Raw genomic sequence first — 13,824 nt, 5'->3', positions numbered from 1 at the left:
TACTATAGCGCAAGTTGCGGTCTTGCTCAAAGAAGATTCACCAGGAGGGAATGCGAACAGGGAGAAAGCTCACATACTTATCAGGCTCCCAGGATCGGTGAGTCCCCAAGACTAACTTGGAGACACTTTCTGCAAGCATAGCTCCATGTGTGTCAGCTGTGGTTGAGGTTTGTTTGTTTTTGGGTTTTTTTAGTTGTGTGTTTTATTTTTCTTTTTTTTTTTGTGTGTGTTTTTTTTTAATTTATGTCTTTTTACGGTTGCCTGGCACACCACTAGGCAGAGGGGGCCAACTTTTACCAGCAAGGAGAGGCATTTCGGAGACCTACCCCATTGCAGAACGCTTGCAGACATGCGGCAGGTACATGTGGGCCCTGTGAGAAGTCCACGTTGTGCTTGCTACGGCAGCACATATACTAAAATTGGATCGATACAGAGAAGATTAGCATGGCCCCTGCGAAAGGATGACACGCAAATCCTTGAGGCGTTCCATATTTTGCGCCATCACACCGGAAACGCAGCATGTCTCTGCTTCAGAAGATCCTCAAGCACTAGTGTTAAAGGTGGCTGCCAGGAGAGCTAAACCTATGCCTCGTCAGACCACAAGAGGCCACAGACATTCACAAGACAATCGCATTTCCATCAGCATGGTGGGCGGGGCTAGGAAGTCCTCAAGCCCTCCCCCACCACCTCTCTGCACCGCACCCTCTTCCTGCATCCTGTGGGATCAACAGGATCCTGCCAGATTGCTGCAAGGAACTTATACTTACCTGGCAGGGACGACTCCATGATCACAAAGGTGGTTCACCCAAGGCGAGGCTCAGCCATTGCACTCCGGCTGAGCTGACCCTTGCGAATTCCCCAAATGTGGGAATCTCGACTGCATAATTTCTGGTAGTGGGGGACTGCGTTCGTGCTCTCCCCTGACAAAATCTCGTTCCAAAGACAGACCTGAATTAGTACTATAGCGCAAGCTGCGGTGTTGCTCAAAGAAGATTTACCAGGAGGGAATGCGAACAGGGAGAAAGCTCACATACTTATCAGGCTCCCAGGATCGGTGAGTCCCCAAGACTAACTTGGAGACACTCTCTGCAAGCATAGCTCCATGTGTGTCAGCTGTGGTTGAAGTTTGTTTGCTTTTGGGTTTTTTTAGTTGTGTGTTTTATTTTTATTTTATTTTTTTTTTTGTGTGTGTTTTTTTTTAATTTATGTCTTTTTACGGTTGCCTGGCACACCACTAGGCAGAGGGGGCCAACTTTTACCAGCAAGGAGAGGCATTTCGGAGACCTACCCCATTGCAGAACGCTTGCGGACATGCGGCAGGTACATGTGGGCCCTGTGAGAAGTCCACGTTGTGCTTGCTACGGCAGCACATATACTAAAATTGGATCGATACAGAGAAGATTAGCATGGCCCCTGCGAAAGGATGACACGCAAATCCGTGAGGCGTTCCATATTTTGCGCCATCACACCGGAAACGCAGCATGTCTCTGCTTCAGAAGATCCTCAAGCACTAGTGTTAAAGGTGGCTGCCAGGAGAGCTAAACCTATGCCTCGTCAGACCACAAGAGGCCACAGACATTCACAAGACAATCGCATTTCCATCAGCATGGTGGGCGGGGCTAGGAAGTCCTCAAGCCCTCCCCCACCACCTCTCTGCACCGCACCCTCTTCCTGCATCCTGTGGGATCAACAGGATCCTGCCAGATTGCTGCAAGGAACTTATACTTACCTGGCAGGGACGACTCCATGATCACAAAGGTGGTTCACCCAAGGCGAGGCTCAGCCATTGCACTCCGGCTGAGCTGACCCTTGCGAATTCCCCAAATGTGGGAATCTCGACTGCATAATTTCTGGTAGTGGGGGACTGCGTTCGTGCTCTCCCCTGACAAAATCTCGTTCCAAAGACAGACCTGAATTAGTACTATAGCGCAAGCTGCGGTGTTGCTCAAAGAAGATTTACCAGGAGGGAATGCGAACAGGGAGAAAGCTCACATACTTATCAGGCTCCCAGGATCGGTGAGTCCCCAAGACTAACTTGGAGACACTCTCTGCAAGCATAGCTCCATGTGTGTCAGCTGTCGTTGAGGTTTGTTTGCTTTTGGGTTTTTTTAGTTGTGTGTTTTATTTTTATTTTATTTTTTTTTTTGTGTGTGTTTTTTTTTAATTTATGTCTTTTTACGGTTGCCTGGCACACCACTAGGCAGAGGGGGCCAACTTTTACCAGCAAGGAGAGGCATTTCGGAGACCTACCCCATTGCAGAACGCTTGCGGACATGCGGCAGGTACATGTGGGCCCTGTGAGAAGTCCACGTTGTGCTTGCTACGGCAGCACATATACTAAAATTGGATCGATACAGAGAAGATTAGCATGGCCCCTGCGAAAGGATGACACGCAAATCCGTGAGGCGTTCCATATTTTGCGCCATCACACCGGAAACGCAGCATGTCTCTGCTTCAGAAGATCCTCAAGCACTAGTGTTAAAGGTGGCTGCCAGGAGAGCTAAACCTATGCCTCGTCAGACCACAAGAGGCCACAGACATTCACAAGACAATCGCATTTCCATCAGCATGGTGGGCGGGGCTAGGAAGTCCTCAAGCCCTCCCCCACCACCTCTCTGCACCGCACCCTCTTCCTGCATCCTGTGGGATCAACAGGATCCTGCCAGATTGCTGCAAGGAACTTATACTTACCTGGCAGGGGCGACACCATGATCACAAAGGTGGTTCACCCAAGGCGAGGCTCAGCCATTGTACTCCGGCTGAGCTGACCCTTGCGAATTCCTCAAATGTGGGAATCTCGACTGCATAATTTCTGGTAGTGGGGGACTGCGTTCGCGCTCTCCCCTGACAAAATCTCGTTCCAAAGACAGACCTGAATCAGTACTATAGCGCAAGTTGCGGTCTTGCTCAAAGAAGATTCACCAGGAGGGAATGCGAACAGGGAGAAAGCTCACATACTTATCAGGCTCCCAGGATCGGTGAGTCCCCAAGACTAACTTGGAGACACTCTCTGCAAGCATAGCTCCATGTGTGTCAGCTGTGGTTGAGGTTTGTTTGTTTTTGGGTTTTTTTAGTTGTGTGTTTTATTTTTCTTTTTTTTTGTGTGTGTTTTTTTTTAATTTATGTCTTTTTACGGTTGCCTGGCACACCACTAGGCAGAGGGGGCCAACTTTTACCAGCAAGGAGAGGCATTTCTGAGACCTACCCCATTGCAGAACGCTTGCGGACATGCGGCAGGTACATGTGGGCCCTGTGAGAAGTCCACGTTGTGCTTGCTACGGCAGCACATATACTAAAATTGGATCGATACAGAGAAGATTAGCATGGCCCCTGCGAAAGGATGACACGCAAATCCGTGAGGCGTTCCATATTTTGCGCCATCACACCGGAAACGCAGCATGTCTCTGCTTCAGAAGATCCTCAAGCACTAGTGTTAAAGGTGGCTGCCAGGAGAGCTAAACCTATGCCTCGTCAGACCACAAGAGGCCACAGACATTCACAAGACAATCGCATTTCCATCAGCATGGTGGGCGGGGCTAGGAAGTCCTCAAGCCCTCCCCCACCACCTCTCTGCACCGCACCCTCTTCCTGCATCCTGTGGGATCAACAGGATCCTGCCAGATTGCTGCAAGGAACTTATACTTACCTGGCAGGGGCGACACCATGATCACAAAGGTGGTTCACCCAAGGCGAGGCTCAGCCATTGCACTCCGGCTGAGCTGACCCTTGCGAATTCCCCAAATGTGGGAATCTCGACTGCATAATTTCTGGTAGTGGGGGACTGCGTTCGCGCTCTCCCCTGACAAAATCTCGTTCCAAAGACAGACCTGAATCAGTACTATAGAGCAAGTTGCGGTCTTGCTCAAAGAAGATTCACCAGGAGGGAATGTGAACAGGGAGAGAGTTCACATACTTATCAGGCTCCCAGGATCGGTGAGTCCCCAAGACTAACTTGGAGACACTCTCTGCAAGCATAGTTCCATGTGTGTCAGCTGTGGTTGAGGTTTGTTTGTTTTTGGGTTTTTTTAGTTGTGTGTTTTATTTTTCTTTTTTTTATTTTGTGTGTGTGTTTTTTTTTTATTTATGTCTTTTTACGGTTGCCTGGCACACCACTAGGCAGAGGGGGCCAACTTTTACCAGCAAGGAGAGGAATTTCGGAGACCTACCCCATTGCAGAACGCTTGCGGATATGCGGCAGGTACATGTGGGCCCTGTGAGAAGTCCACGTTGTGCTTGCTACGGCAGCACATATACTAAAATTGGATCGATACAGAGAAGATTAGCATGGCCCCTGCGAAAGGATGACACGCAAATCCGTGAGGCGTTCCATATTTTGCGCCATCACACCGGAAACGCAGCATGTCTCTGCTTCAGAAGATCCTCAAGCACTAGTGTTAAAGGTGGCTGCCAGGAGAGCTAAACCTATGCCTCGTCAGACCACAAGAGGCCACAGACATTCACAAGACAATCGCATTTCCATCAGCATGGTGGGCGGGGCTAGGAAGTCCTCAAGCCCTCCCCCACCACCTCTCTGCACCGCACCCTCTTCCTGCATCCTGTGGGATCAACAGGATCCTGCCAGATTGCTGCAAGGAACTTATACTTACCTGGCAGGGGCGACACCATGATCACAAAGGTGGTTCACCCAAGGCGAGGCTCAGCCATTGCACTCCGGCTGAGCTGACCCTTGCGAATTCCCCAAATGTGGGAATCTCGACTGCATAATTTCTGGTAGTGGGGGACTGCGTTCGCGCTCTCCCCTGACAAAATCTTGTTCCAAAGACAGACCTGAATCAGTACTATAGCGCAAGTTGCGGTCTTGCTCAAAGAAGATTCAACAGGAGGGAATGCGAACAGGGAGAAAGCTCACATACTTATCAGGCTCCCAGGATCGGTGAGTCCCCAAGACTAACTTGGAGACACTCTCTGCAAGCATAGCTCCATGTGCGTCAGCTATGGTTGAGGTTTGTTTGTTTTTGGGTTTTTTTAGTTGTGTGTTTTATTTTTCTTTTTTTTTTTGTGTGTTTTTTTTAAATTTATGTCTTTTTACGGTTGCCTGGCACACCACTAGGCAGAGGGGGCCAACTTTTACCAGCAAGGAGAGGCATTTCGGAGACCTACCCCATTGCAGAACGCTTGCGGACATGCGGCAGGTACATGTGGGCCCTGTGAGAAGTCCACGCTGTGCTTGCTATGGCAGCACATATACTAAAATTGGATCGATACAGAGAAGATTAGCATGGCCCCTGCGAAAGGATGACACGCAAATCCGTGAGGCGTTCCATATTTTGCGCCATCACACCGGAAACGCAGCATGTCTCTGCTTCAGAAGATCCTCAAGCACTAGTGTTAAAGGTGGCTGCCAGGAGAGCTAAACCTATGCCTCGTCAGACCACAAGAGGCCACAGACATTCACAAGACAATCGCATTTCCATCAGCATGGTGGTCGGGGCTAGGAAGTCCTCAAGCCCTCCCCCACCACCTCTCTGCACCGCACCCTCTTCCTGCATCCTGTGGGATCAACAGGATCCTGCCAGATTGCTGCAAGGAACTTATACTTACCTGGCAGGGGCAACACCATGATCACAAAGGTGGTTCACCCAAGGCGAGGCTCAGCCATTGCACTCCGGCTGAGCTGACCCTTGCGAATTCCCCAAATGTGGGAATCTCGACTGCATAATTTCTGGTAGTGGGGGACTGCGTTCGCGCTCTCCCCTGACAAAATCTCGTTCCAAAGACAGACCTGAATCAGTACTATAGCGCAAGCTGCGTTGTTGCTCAAAGAAGATTTACCAGGAGGGAATACGATCAGGGAGAAAGCTCACATACTCATCAGGCTCCCAGGATCGGTGAGTCCCCAAGACTAACTTGGAGACACTCTCTGCAAGCATAGCTCCATGTGTGTCAGCTGTGGTTGAGGTTTGTTTGCTTTTGGGTTTTTTTAGTTGTGTGTTTTATTTTTATTTATTTTTTTTTTGTGTGTGTTTTTTTTAATTTATGTCTATTTACGGTTGCCTGGCACACCACTAGGCAGAGCGGGCCAACTTTTACCAGCAAGGAGATGCATTTCGGAGACCTACCCCATTGCAGAACGCTTGCGGACATGCGGCAGGTACATGTGGGCCCTGTGAGAAGTCCAAGTTGTGCTTGCTACGGCAGCACATATACTAAAATTGGATCGATACAGAGAAGATTAGCATGGCCCCTGCGAAAGGATGACACGCAAATCCGTGAGGCGTTCCATATTTTGCGCCATCACACCGCAAACGCAGCATGTCTCTGCTTCAGAAGATCCTCAAGCACTAGTGTTAAAGGTGGCTGCCAGGAGAGCTAAACCTATGCCTCGTCAGACCACAAGAGGCCACAGACATTCACAAGACAATCGCATTTCCATCAGCATGGTGGGCGGGGCTAGGAAGTCCTCAAGCCCTCCCCCACCACCTCTCTGCACCGCACCCTCTTCCTGCATCCTGTGGGATCAACAGGATCCTGCCAGATTGCTGCAAGGAACTTATACTTACCTGGCAGGGGCGACACCATGATCACAAAGGTGGTTCACCCAAGGCGAGGCTCAGCCATTGCACTCCGGCTGAGCTGACCCTGGCGAATTCCCCGAATGTGGGAATCTCGACTGCATAATTTCTGGTAGTGGGGGAATGCGTTCGCGCTCTCCCCTGACAAAATCTCGTTCCAAAGACAGACCTGTATCAGTACTATAGCGCAAGCTGCGGTGATGCTCAAAGAAGATTCACCAGGAGGGAATGCGAACAGGGAGAAAGCTCACATACTTATCAGGCTCCCAGGATCGGTGAGTCCCCAAGACTAACTTGGAGACACTCTCTGCAAGCATAGTTCCATGTGTGTCAGCTGTGGTTGAGGTTTGTTTGTTTTTGGGTTTTTTTTAGTTGTGCGTTTTATTTTACGTTTTTTTTTTTTAATTTATGTCTTTTTACGGTTGCCTGGCACACCACTAGGCAGAGGGGGCCAACTTTTACCAGCAAGGAGAGGCATTTCGGAGACCTACCCCATTGCAGAACGCTTACGGACATGCGGCAGGTACATGTGGGCCCTGTGAGAAGTCCACGTTGTGCTTGCTACGGCAGCACATATACTAAAATTGGATCGATACAGAGAAGATTAGCATGGCCCCTGCGAAAGGATGACACGCAAATCCGTGAGGCGTTCCATATTTTGCGCCATCACACCGGAAACGCAGCATGTCTCTGCTTCAGAAGATTCTCAAGCACTAGTGTTAAAGGTGGCTGCCAGGAGAGCTAAACCTATGCCTCGTCAGACCACAAGAGGCCACAGACATTCACAAGACAATCGCATTTCCATCAGCATGGTGGGCGGGGCTAGGAAGTCCTCAAGCCCTCCCCCACCACCTCTCTGCACCGCACCCTCTTCCTGCATCCTGTGGGATCAACAGGATCCTGCCAGATTGCTGCAAGGAACTTATACTTACCTGGCAGGGGCGACACCATGATCACAAAGGTGGTTCACCCAAGGCGAGGCTCAGCCATTGCACTCCGGCTGAGCTGACCCTTGCGAATTCCCCAAATGTGGGAATCTCGACTGCATAATTTCTGGTAGTGGGGGACTGCGTTCGCGCTCTCCCCTGACAAAATCTCGTTCCAAAGACAGACCTGAATCAGTACTATAGCGCAAGCTGCGGTGTTGCTCAAAGAAGATTCACCAGGAGGGAATGCGAACAGGGAGAAAGCTCACATACTTATCAGGCTCCCAGGATCGGTGAGTCCCCAAGACTAACTTGGAGACACTCTCTGCAAGCATAGTTCCATGTGTGTCAACTGTGGTTGAGGTTTGTTTGTTTTTGGGTTTTCTTTAGTTGTGCGTTTTATTTTACGTTTTTTTTTTTTAATTTATGTCTTTTCACGGTTGCCTGGCACACCACTAGGCAGAGGGGGCCAACTTTTACCAGCAAGGAGAGGCATTTCGGAGACCTACCCCATTGCAGAACGCTTGCGGACATGCGGCAGGTACATGTGGGCCCTGTGAGAAGTCCACGTTGTGCTTGCTACGGCAGCACATATACTAAAATTGGATCGATACAGAGAAGATTAGCATGGCCCCTGCGAAAGGATGACACGCAAATCCGTGAGGCGTTCCATATTTTGCGCCATCACACCGGAAACGCAGCATGTCTCTGCTTCAGAAGATCCTCAAGCACTAGTGTTAAAGGTGGCTGCCAGGAGAGCTAAACCTATGCCTCGTCAGACCACAAGAGGCCACAGACATTCACAAGACAATCGCATTTCCATCAGCATGGTGGGCGGGGCTAGGAAGTCCTCAAGCCCTCCCCCACCACCTCTCTGCACCGCACCCTCTTCCTGCATCCTGTGGGATCAACAGGATCCTGCCAGATTGCTGCAAGGAACTTATACTTACCTGGCAGGGGCGACACCATGATCACAAAGGTGGTTCACCCAAGGCGAGGCTCAGCCATTGTACTCCGGCTGAGCTGACCCTTGCGAATTCCCCAAATGTAGGAATCTCGACTGCATAATTTCTGGTAGTGGGGGACTGCGTTCGCGCTCTCCCCTGACAAAATCTCGTTCCAAAGACAGACCTGAATCAGTACTATAGCGCAAGTTGCGGTTTTGCTCAAAGAAGATTCACCAGGAGGGAATGCGAACAGGGAGAAAGTTCACATACTTATCAGGCTCCCAGGATCGGTGAGTCCCCAAGACTAACTTGGAGACACTCTCTGCAAGCATAGCTCCATGTGTGTCAGCTGTGGTTGAGGTTTGTTTGTTTTTGGGTTTTTTTAGTTGTGTGTTTTATTTTATTTATTTTTTTTGTGTGTTTTTTTTTAATTTATGTCTTTTTACGGTTGCCTGGCACACCACTAGGCAGAGGGGGCCAACTTTTACCAGCAAGGAGAGGCATTTCGGAGACCTACCCCATTGCAGAACGCTTGCGGACATGCGGCAGGTACATGTGGGCCCTGTGAGAAGTCCACGTTGTGCTTGCTACGGCAGCACATATACTAAAATTGGATCGATACAGAGAAGATTAGCATGGCCCCTGCGAAAGGATGACACGCAAATCCGTGAGGCGTTCCATATTTTGCGCCATCACACCGGAAACGCAGCATGTCTCTGCTTCAGAAGATCCTCAAGCACTAGTGTTAAAGGTGGCTGCCAGGAGAGCTAAACCTATGCCTCGTCAGACCACAAGAGGCCACAGACATTCACAAGACAATCGCATTTCCATCAGCATGGTGGGCGGGGCTAGGAAGTCCTCAAGCCCTCCCCCACCACCTCTCTGCACCGCACCCTCTTCCTGCATCCTGTGGGATCAACAGGATCCTGCCAGATTGCTGCAAGGAACTTATACTTACCTGGCAGGGGCGACACCATGATCACAAAGGTGGTTCACCCAAGGCGAGGCTCAGCCATTGCACTCCGGCTGAGCTGACCCTTGCGAATTCCCCAAATGTGGGAATCTCGACTGCATAATTTCTGGTAGTGGGGGACTGCGTTCGCGCTCTCCCCTGACAAAATCTCGTTCCAAAGACAGACCTGAATCAGTACTATAGCGCAAGCTGCGGTGTTGCTCAAAGAAGATTCACCAGGAGGGAATGCGAACAGGGAGAAAGCTCACATACTTATCAGGCTCCCAGGATCGGTGAGTCCCCAAGACTAACTTGGAGACACTCTCTGCAAGCATAGTTCCATGTGTGTCAACTGTGGTTGAGGTTTGTTTGTTTTTGGGTTTTCTTTAGTTGTGCGTTTTATTTTACGTTTTTTTTTTTTAATTTATGTCTTTTCACGGTTGCCTGGCACACCACTAGGCAGAGGGGGCCAACTTTTACCAGCAAGGAGAGGCATTTCGGAGACCTACCCCATTGCAGAACGCTTGCGGACATGCGGCAGGTACATGTGGGCCCTGTGAGAAGTCCACGTTGTGCTTGCTACGGCAGCACATATACTAAAATTGGATCGATACAGAGAAGATTAGCATGGCCCCTGCGAAAGGATGACACGCAAATCCGTGAGGCGTTCCATATTTTGCGCCATCACACCGGAAACGCAGCATGTCTCTGCTTCAGAAGATCCTCAAGCACTAGTGTTAAAGGTGGCTGCCAGGAGAGCTAAACCTATGCCTCGTCAGACCACAAGAGGCCACAGACATTCACAAGACAATCGCATTTCCATCAGCATGGTGGGCGGGGCTAGGAAGTCCTCAAGCCCTCCCCCACCACCTCTCTGCACCGCACCCTCTTCCTGCATCCTGTGGGATCAACAGGATCCTGCCAGATTGCTGCAAGGAACTTATACTTACCTGGCAGGGGCGACACCATGATCACAAAGGTGGTTCACCCAAGGCGAGGCTCAGCCATTGTACTCCGGCTGAGCTGACCCTTGCGAATTCCCCAAATGTAGGAATCTCGACTGCATAATTTCTGGTAGTGGGGGACTGCGTTCGCGCTCTCCCCTGACAAAATCTCGTTCCAAAGACAGACCTGAATCAGTACTATAGCGCAAGTTGCGGTTTTGCTCAAAGAAGATTCACCAGGAGGGAATGCGAACAGGGAGAAAGTTCACATACTTATCAGGCTCCCAGGATCGGTGAGTCCCCAAGACTAACTTGGAGACACTCTCTGCAAGCATAGCTCCATGTGTGTCAGCTGTGGTTGAGGTTTGTTTGTTTTTGGGTTTTTTTAGTTGTGTGTTTTATTTTATTTATTTTTTTTGTGTGTTTTTTTTTAATTTATGTCTTTTTACGGTTGCCTGGCACACCACTAGGCAGAGGGGGCCAACTTTTACCAGCAAGGAGAGGCATTTCGGAGACCTACCCCATTGCAGAACGCTTGCGGACATGCGGCAGGTACATGTGGGCCCTGTGAGAAGTCCACGTTGTGCTTGCTACGGCAGCACATATACTAAAATTGGATCGATACAGAGAAGATTAGCATGGCCCCTGCGAAAGGATGACACGCAAATCCGTGAGGCGTTCCATATTTTGCGCCATCACACCGGAAACGCAGCATGTCTCTGCTTCAGAAGATCCTCAAGCACTAGTGTTAAAGGTGGCTGCCAGGAGAGCTAAACCTATGCCTCGTCAGACCACAAGAGGCCACAGACATTCACAAGACAATCGCATTTCCATCAGCATGGTGGGCGGGGCTAGGAAGTCCTCAAGCCCTCCCCCACCACCTCTCTGCACCGCACCCTCTTCCTGCATCCTGTGGGATCAACAGGATCCTGCCAGATTGCTGCAAGGAACTTATACTTACCTGGCAGGGGCGACACCATGATCACAAAGGTGGTTCACCCAAGGCGAGGCTCAGCCATTGTACTCCGGCTGAGCTGACCCTTGCGAATTCCCCAAATGTAGGAATCTCGACTGCATAATTTCTGGTAGTGGGGGACTGCGTTCGCGCTCTCCCCTGACAAAATCTCGTTCCAAAGACAGACCTGAATCAGTACTATAGCGCAAGTTGCGGTTTTGCTCAAAGAAGATTCACCAGGAGGGAATGCGAACAGGGAGAAAGTTCACATACTTATCAGGCTCCCAGGATCGGTGAGTCCCCAAGACTAACTTGGAGACACTCTCTGCAAGCATAGCTCCATGTGTGTCAGCTGTGGTTGAGGTTTGTTTGTTTTTGGGTTTTTTTAGTTGTGTGTTTTATTTTATTTATTTTTTTTGTGTGTTTTTTTTTAATTTATGTCTTTTTACGGTTGCCTGGCACACCACTAGGCAGAGGGGGCCAACTTTTACCAGCAAGGAGAGGCATTTCGGAGACCTACCCCATTGCAGAACGCTTGCGGACATGCGGCAGGTACATGTGGGCCCTGTGAGAAGTCCACGTTGTGCTTGCTACGGCAGCACATATACTAAAATTGGATCGATACAGAGAAGATTAGCATGGCCCCTGCGAAAGGATGACACGCAAATCCGTGAGGCGTTCCATATTTTGCGCCATCACACCGGAAACGCAGCATGTCTCTGCTTCAGAAGATCCTCAAGCACTAGTGTTAAAGGTGGCTGCCAGGAGAGCTAAACCTATGCCTCGTCAGACCACAAGAGGCCACAGACATTCACAAGACAATCGCATTTCCATCAGCATGGTGGGCGGGGCTAGGAAGTCCTCAAGCCCTCCCCCACCACCTCTCTGCACCGCACCCTCTTCCTGCATCCTGTGGGATCAACAGGATCCTGCCAGATTGCTGCAAGGAACTTATACTTACCTGGCAGGGGCGACACCATGATCACAAAGGTGGTTCACCCAAGGCGAGGCTCAGCCATTGCACTCCGGCTGAGCTGACCCTTGCGAATTCCCCAAATGTGGGAATCTCGACTGCATAATTTCTGGTAGTGGGGGACTGCGTTCGCGCTCTCCCCTGACAAAATCTCGTTCCAAAGACAGACCTGAATCAGTACTATAGCGCAAGCTGCGGTGTTGCTCAAAGAAGATTCACAAGAAGGGAATGCGAACAGGGAGAAAGCTCACATACTTATCAGGCTCCCAGGATCGGTGAGACCCCAAGACTAACTTGGAGACACTTTCTGCAAGCATAGTTCCATGTGTGTCAGCTGTTTTTTTAGTTGTGTGTTTTATTTTACGTTTTTTTTTTTAATTTATGTCTTTTTACGGTTGCCTGGCACACCACTAGGCAGAGGGGGCCAACTTTTACCAGCAAGGAGAGGCATTTCGGAGACCTACCCCATTGCAGAACGCTTGCGGACATGCGGCAGGTACATGTGGGCCCTGTGAGAAGTCCACGTTGTGCTTGCTACGGCAGCACATATACTAAAATTGGATCGATACAGAGAAGATTAGCATGGCCCCTGCGAAAGGATGACACGCAAATCCGTGAGGCGTTCCATATTTTGCGCCATCACACCGGAAACGCAGCATGTCTCTGCTTCAGAAGATCCTCAAGCACTAGTGTTAAAGGTGGCTGCCAGGAGAGCTAAACCTATGCCTCGTCAGACCACAAGAGGCCACAGACATTCACAAGACAATCGCATTTCCATCAGCATGGTGGGCGGGGCTAGGAAGTCCTCAAGCCCTCCCCCACCACCTCTCTGCACCGCACCCTCTTCCTGCATCCTGTGGGATCAACAGGATCCTGCCAGATTGCTGCAAGGAACTTATACTTACCTGGCAGGGGCGACACCATGATCACAAAGGTGGTTCACCCAAGGCGAGGCTCAGCCATTGCACTCCGGCTGAGCTGACCCTGGCGAATTCCCCGAATGTGGGAATCTCGACTGCATAATTTCTGGTAGTGGGGGAATGCGTTCGCGCTCTCCCCTGACAAAATCTCGTTCCAAAGACAGACCTGTATCAGTACTATAGCGCAAGCTGCGGTGATGCTCAAAGAAGATTCACCAGGAGGGAATGCGAACAGGGAGAAAGCTCACATACTTATCAGGCTCCCAGGATCGGTGAGTCCCCAAGACTAACTTGGAGACACTCTCTGCAAGCATAGTTCCATGTGTGTCAGCTGTGGTTGAGGTTTGTTTGTTTTTGGGTTTTTTTTAGTTGTGCGTTTTATTTTACGTTTTTTTTTTTTAATTTATGTCTTTTTACGGTTGCCTGGCACACCACTAGGCAGAGGGGGCCAACTTTTACCAGCAAGGAGAGGCATTTCGGAGACCTACCCCATTGCAGAACGCTTACGGACATGCGGCAGGTACATGTGGGCCCTGTGAGAAGTCCACGTTGTGCTTGCTACGGCAGCACATATACTAAAATTGGATCGATACAGAGAAGATTAGCATGGCCCCTGCGAAAGGATGACACGCAAATCCGTGAGGCGTTCCATATTTTGCGCCATCACACCGGAA

At 50.1% G+C, this 13,824-nt stretch overlaps 29 non-coding genes across 29 annotated transcripts; all 29 read left to right on the top strand.

Moving 5' to 3' along the window:
* The first annotated feature begins 389 nt into the window (after positions 1 to 389).
* Positions 390 to 496, top strand: LOC136689012 (U6 spliceosomal RNA). The gene has a single exon (XR_010801691.1). It is a non-coding gene; the product is annotated as a U6 spliceosomal RNA (small nuclear RNA).
* A 263-nt stretch (positions 497 to 759) lies between these two features.
* Positions 760 to 923, top strand: LOC136688013 (U1 spliceosomal RNA). Its single transcript, XR_010800727.1, has one exon. It is a non-coding gene; the product is annotated as a U1 spliceosomal RNA (small nuclear RNA).
* A 428-nt stretch (positions 924 to 1,351) lies between these two features.
* On the top strand, positions 1,352 to 1,458 carry LOC136688843 (U6 spliceosomal RNA). The gene has a single exon (XR_010801529.1). It is a non-coding gene; the product is annotated as a U6 spliceosomal RNA (small nuclear RNA).
* Positions 1,459 to 1,721: 263 nt separating this feature from the next.
* Positions 1,722 to 1,885, top strand: LOC136688012 (U1 spliceosomal RNA). The gene has a single exon (XR_010800726.1). It is a non-coding gene; the product is annotated as a U1 spliceosomal RNA (small nuclear RNA).
* A 428-nt stretch (positions 1,886 to 2,313) lies between these two features.
* LOC136688842 (U6 spliceosomal RNA) lies at positions 2,314 to 2,420 on the top strand. Its single transcript, XR_010801528.1, has one exon. It is a non-coding gene; the product is annotated as a U6 spliceosomal RNA (small nuclear RNA).
* Positions 2,421 to 2,683: 263 nt separating this feature from the next.
* On the top strand, positions 2,684 to 2,847 carry LOC136687980 (U1 spliceosomal RNA). The gene has a single exon (XR_010800695.1). It is a non-coding gene; the product is annotated as a U1 spliceosomal RNA (small nuclear RNA).
* Positions 2,848 to 3,268: 421 nt separating this feature from the next.
* Positions 3,269 to 3,375, top strand: LOC136688841 (U6 spliceosomal RNA). The gene has a single exon (XR_010801527.1). It is a non-coding gene; the product is annotated as a U6 spliceosomal RNA (small nuclear RNA).
* A 263-nt stretch (positions 3,376 to 3,638) lies between these two features.
* Positions 3,639 to 3,802, top strand: LOC136687847 (U1 spliceosomal RNA). The gene has a single exon (XR_010800568.1). It is a non-coding gene; the product is annotated as a U1 spliceosomal RNA (small nuclear RNA).
* A 427-nt stretch (positions 3,803 to 4,229) lies between these two features.
* On the top strand, positions 4,230 to 4,336 carry LOC136688840 (U6 spliceosomal RNA). Its single transcript, XR_010801526.1, has one exon. It is a non-coding gene; the product is annotated as a U6 spliceosomal RNA (small nuclear RNA).
* Positions 4,337 to 4,599: 263 nt separating this feature from the next.
* Positions 4,600 to 4,763, top strand: LOC136687846 (U1 spliceosomal RNA). Its single transcript, XR_010800567.1, has one exon. It is a non-coding gene; the product is annotated as a U1 spliceosomal RNA (small nuclear RNA).
* Positions 4,764 to 5,184: 421 nt separating this feature from the next.
* On the top strand, positions 5,185 to 5,291 carry LOC136688999 (U6 spliceosomal RNA). Its single transcript, XR_010801678.1, has one exon. It is a non-coding gene; the product is annotated as a U6 spliceosomal RNA (small nuclear RNA).
* Positions 5,292 to 5,554: 263 nt separating this feature from the next.
* On the top strand, positions 5,555 to 5,718 carry LOC136687969 (U1 spliceosomal RNA). The gene has a single exon (XR_010800684.1). It is a non-coding gene; the product is annotated as a U1 spliceosomal RNA (small nuclear RNA).
* Positions 5,719 to 6,143: 425 nt separating this feature from the next.
* LOC136688839 (U6 spliceosomal RNA) lies at positions 6,144 to 6,250 on the top strand. The gene has a single exon (XR_010801525.1). It is a non-coding gene; the product is annotated as a U6 spliceosomal RNA (small nuclear RNA).
* A 263-nt stretch (positions 6,251 to 6,513) lies between these two features.
* On the top strand, positions 6,514 to 6,677 carry LOC136687985 (U1 spliceosomal RNA). The gene has a single exon (XR_010800700.1). It is a non-coding gene; the product is annotated as a U1 spliceosomal RNA (small nuclear RNA).
* Positions 6,678 to 7,087: 410 nt separating this feature from the next.
* On the top strand, positions 7,088 to 7,194 carry LOC136688838 (U6 spliceosomal RNA). The gene has a single exon (XR_010801524.1). It is a non-coding gene; the product is annotated as a U6 spliceosomal RNA (small nuclear RNA).
* Positions 7,195 to 7,457: 263 nt separating this feature from the next.
* LOC136687845 (U1 spliceosomal RNA) lies at positions 7,458 to 7,621 on the top strand. The gene has a single exon (XR_010800566.1). It is a non-coding gene; the product is annotated as a U1 spliceosomal RNA (small nuclear RNA).
* A 410-nt stretch (positions 7,622 to 8,031) lies between these two features.
* Positions 8,032 to 8,138, top strand: LOC136688837 (U6 spliceosomal RNA). Its single transcript, XR_010801523.1, has one exon. It is a non-coding gene; the product is annotated as a U6 spliceosomal RNA (small nuclear RNA).
* A 263-nt stretch (positions 8,139 to 8,401) lies between these two features.
* On the top strand, positions 8,402 to 8,565 carry LOC136687997 (U1 spliceosomal RNA). Its single transcript, XR_010800712.1, has one exon. It is a non-coding gene; the product is annotated as a U1 spliceosomal RNA (small nuclear RNA).
* Positions 8,566 to 8,986: 421 nt separating this feature from the next.
* LOC136688836 (U6 spliceosomal RNA) lies at positions 8,987 to 9,093 on the top strand. The gene has a single exon (XR_010801522.1). It is a non-coding gene; the product is annotated as a U6 spliceosomal RNA (small nuclear RNA).
* Positions 9,094 to 9,356: 263 nt separating this feature from the next.
* LOC136687844 (U1 spliceosomal RNA) lies at positions 9,357 to 9,520 on the top strand. Its single transcript, XR_010800565.1, has one exon. It is a non-coding gene; the product is annotated as a U1 spliceosomal RNA (small nuclear RNA).
* Positions 9,521 to 9,930: 410 nt separating this feature from the next.
* LOC136688835 (U6 spliceosomal RNA) lies at positions 9,931 to 10,037 on the top strand. The gene has a single exon (XR_010801521.1). It is a non-coding gene; the product is annotated as a U6 spliceosomal RNA (small nuclear RNA).
* Positions 10,038 to 10,300: 263 nt separating this feature from the next.
* LOC136687996 (U1 spliceosomal RNA) lies at positions 10,301 to 10,464 on the top strand. Its single transcript, XR_010800711.1, has one exon. It is a non-coding gene; the product is annotated as a U1 spliceosomal RNA (small nuclear RNA).
* A 421-nt stretch (positions 10,465 to 10,885) lies between these two features.
* Positions 10,886 to 10,992, top strand: LOC136688834 (U6 spliceosomal RNA). Its single transcript, XR_010801520.1, has one exon. It is a non-coding gene; the product is annotated as a U6 spliceosomal RNA (small nuclear RNA).
* Positions 10,993 to 11,255: 263 nt separating this feature from the next.
* On the top strand, positions 11,256 to 11,419 carry LOC136687995 (U1 spliceosomal RNA). The gene has a single exon (XR_010800710.1). It is a non-coding gene; the product is annotated as a U1 spliceosomal RNA (small nuclear RNA).
* A 421-nt stretch (positions 11,420 to 11,840) lies between these two features.
* On the top strand, positions 11,841 to 11,947 carry LOC136688833 (U6 spliceosomal RNA). Its single transcript, XR_010801519.1, has one exon. It is a non-coding gene; the product is annotated as a U6 spliceosomal RNA (small nuclear RNA).
* Positions 11,948 to 12,210: 263 nt separating this feature from the next.
* LOC136687843 (U1 spliceosomal RNA) lies at positions 12,211 to 12,374 on the top strand. The gene has a single exon (XR_010800564.1). It is a non-coding gene; the product is annotated as a U1 spliceosomal RNA (small nuclear RNA).
* A 383-nt stretch (positions 12,375 to 12,757) lies between these two features.
* On the top strand, positions 12,758 to 12,864 carry LOC136688832 (U6 spliceosomal RNA). The gene has a single exon (XR_010801518.1). It is a non-coding gene; the product is annotated as a U6 spliceosomal RNA (small nuclear RNA).
* Positions 12,865 to 13,127: 263 nt separating this feature from the next.
* Positions 13,128 to 13,291, top strand: LOC136687984 (U1 spliceosomal RNA). Its single transcript, XR_010800699.1, has one exon. It is a non-coding gene; the product is annotated as a U1 spliceosomal RNA (small nuclear RNA).
* Positions 13,292 to 13,701: 410 nt separating this feature from the next.
* LOC136688831 (U6 spliceosomal RNA) lies at positions 13,702 to 13,808 on the top strand. Its single transcript, XR_010801517.1, has one exon. It is a non-coding gene; the product is annotated as a U6 spliceosomal RNA (small nuclear RNA).
* Positions 13,809 to 13,824: the final 16 nt, after the last annotated feature.

Source organism: Hoplias malabaricus, chromosome 2, assembly GCF_029633855.1.
Source record: "Hoplias malabaricus isolate fHopMal1 chromosome 2, fHopMal1.hap1, whole genome shotgun sequence".
Taxonomy (NCBI): domain Eukaryota; kingdom Metazoa; phylum Chordata; class Actinopteri; order Characiformes; family Erythrinidae; genus Hoplias; species Hoplias malabaricus.
Note: the sequence above shows the minus strand (reverse complement) of the source record. Positions and strands in the feature narration are given on the sequence as shown.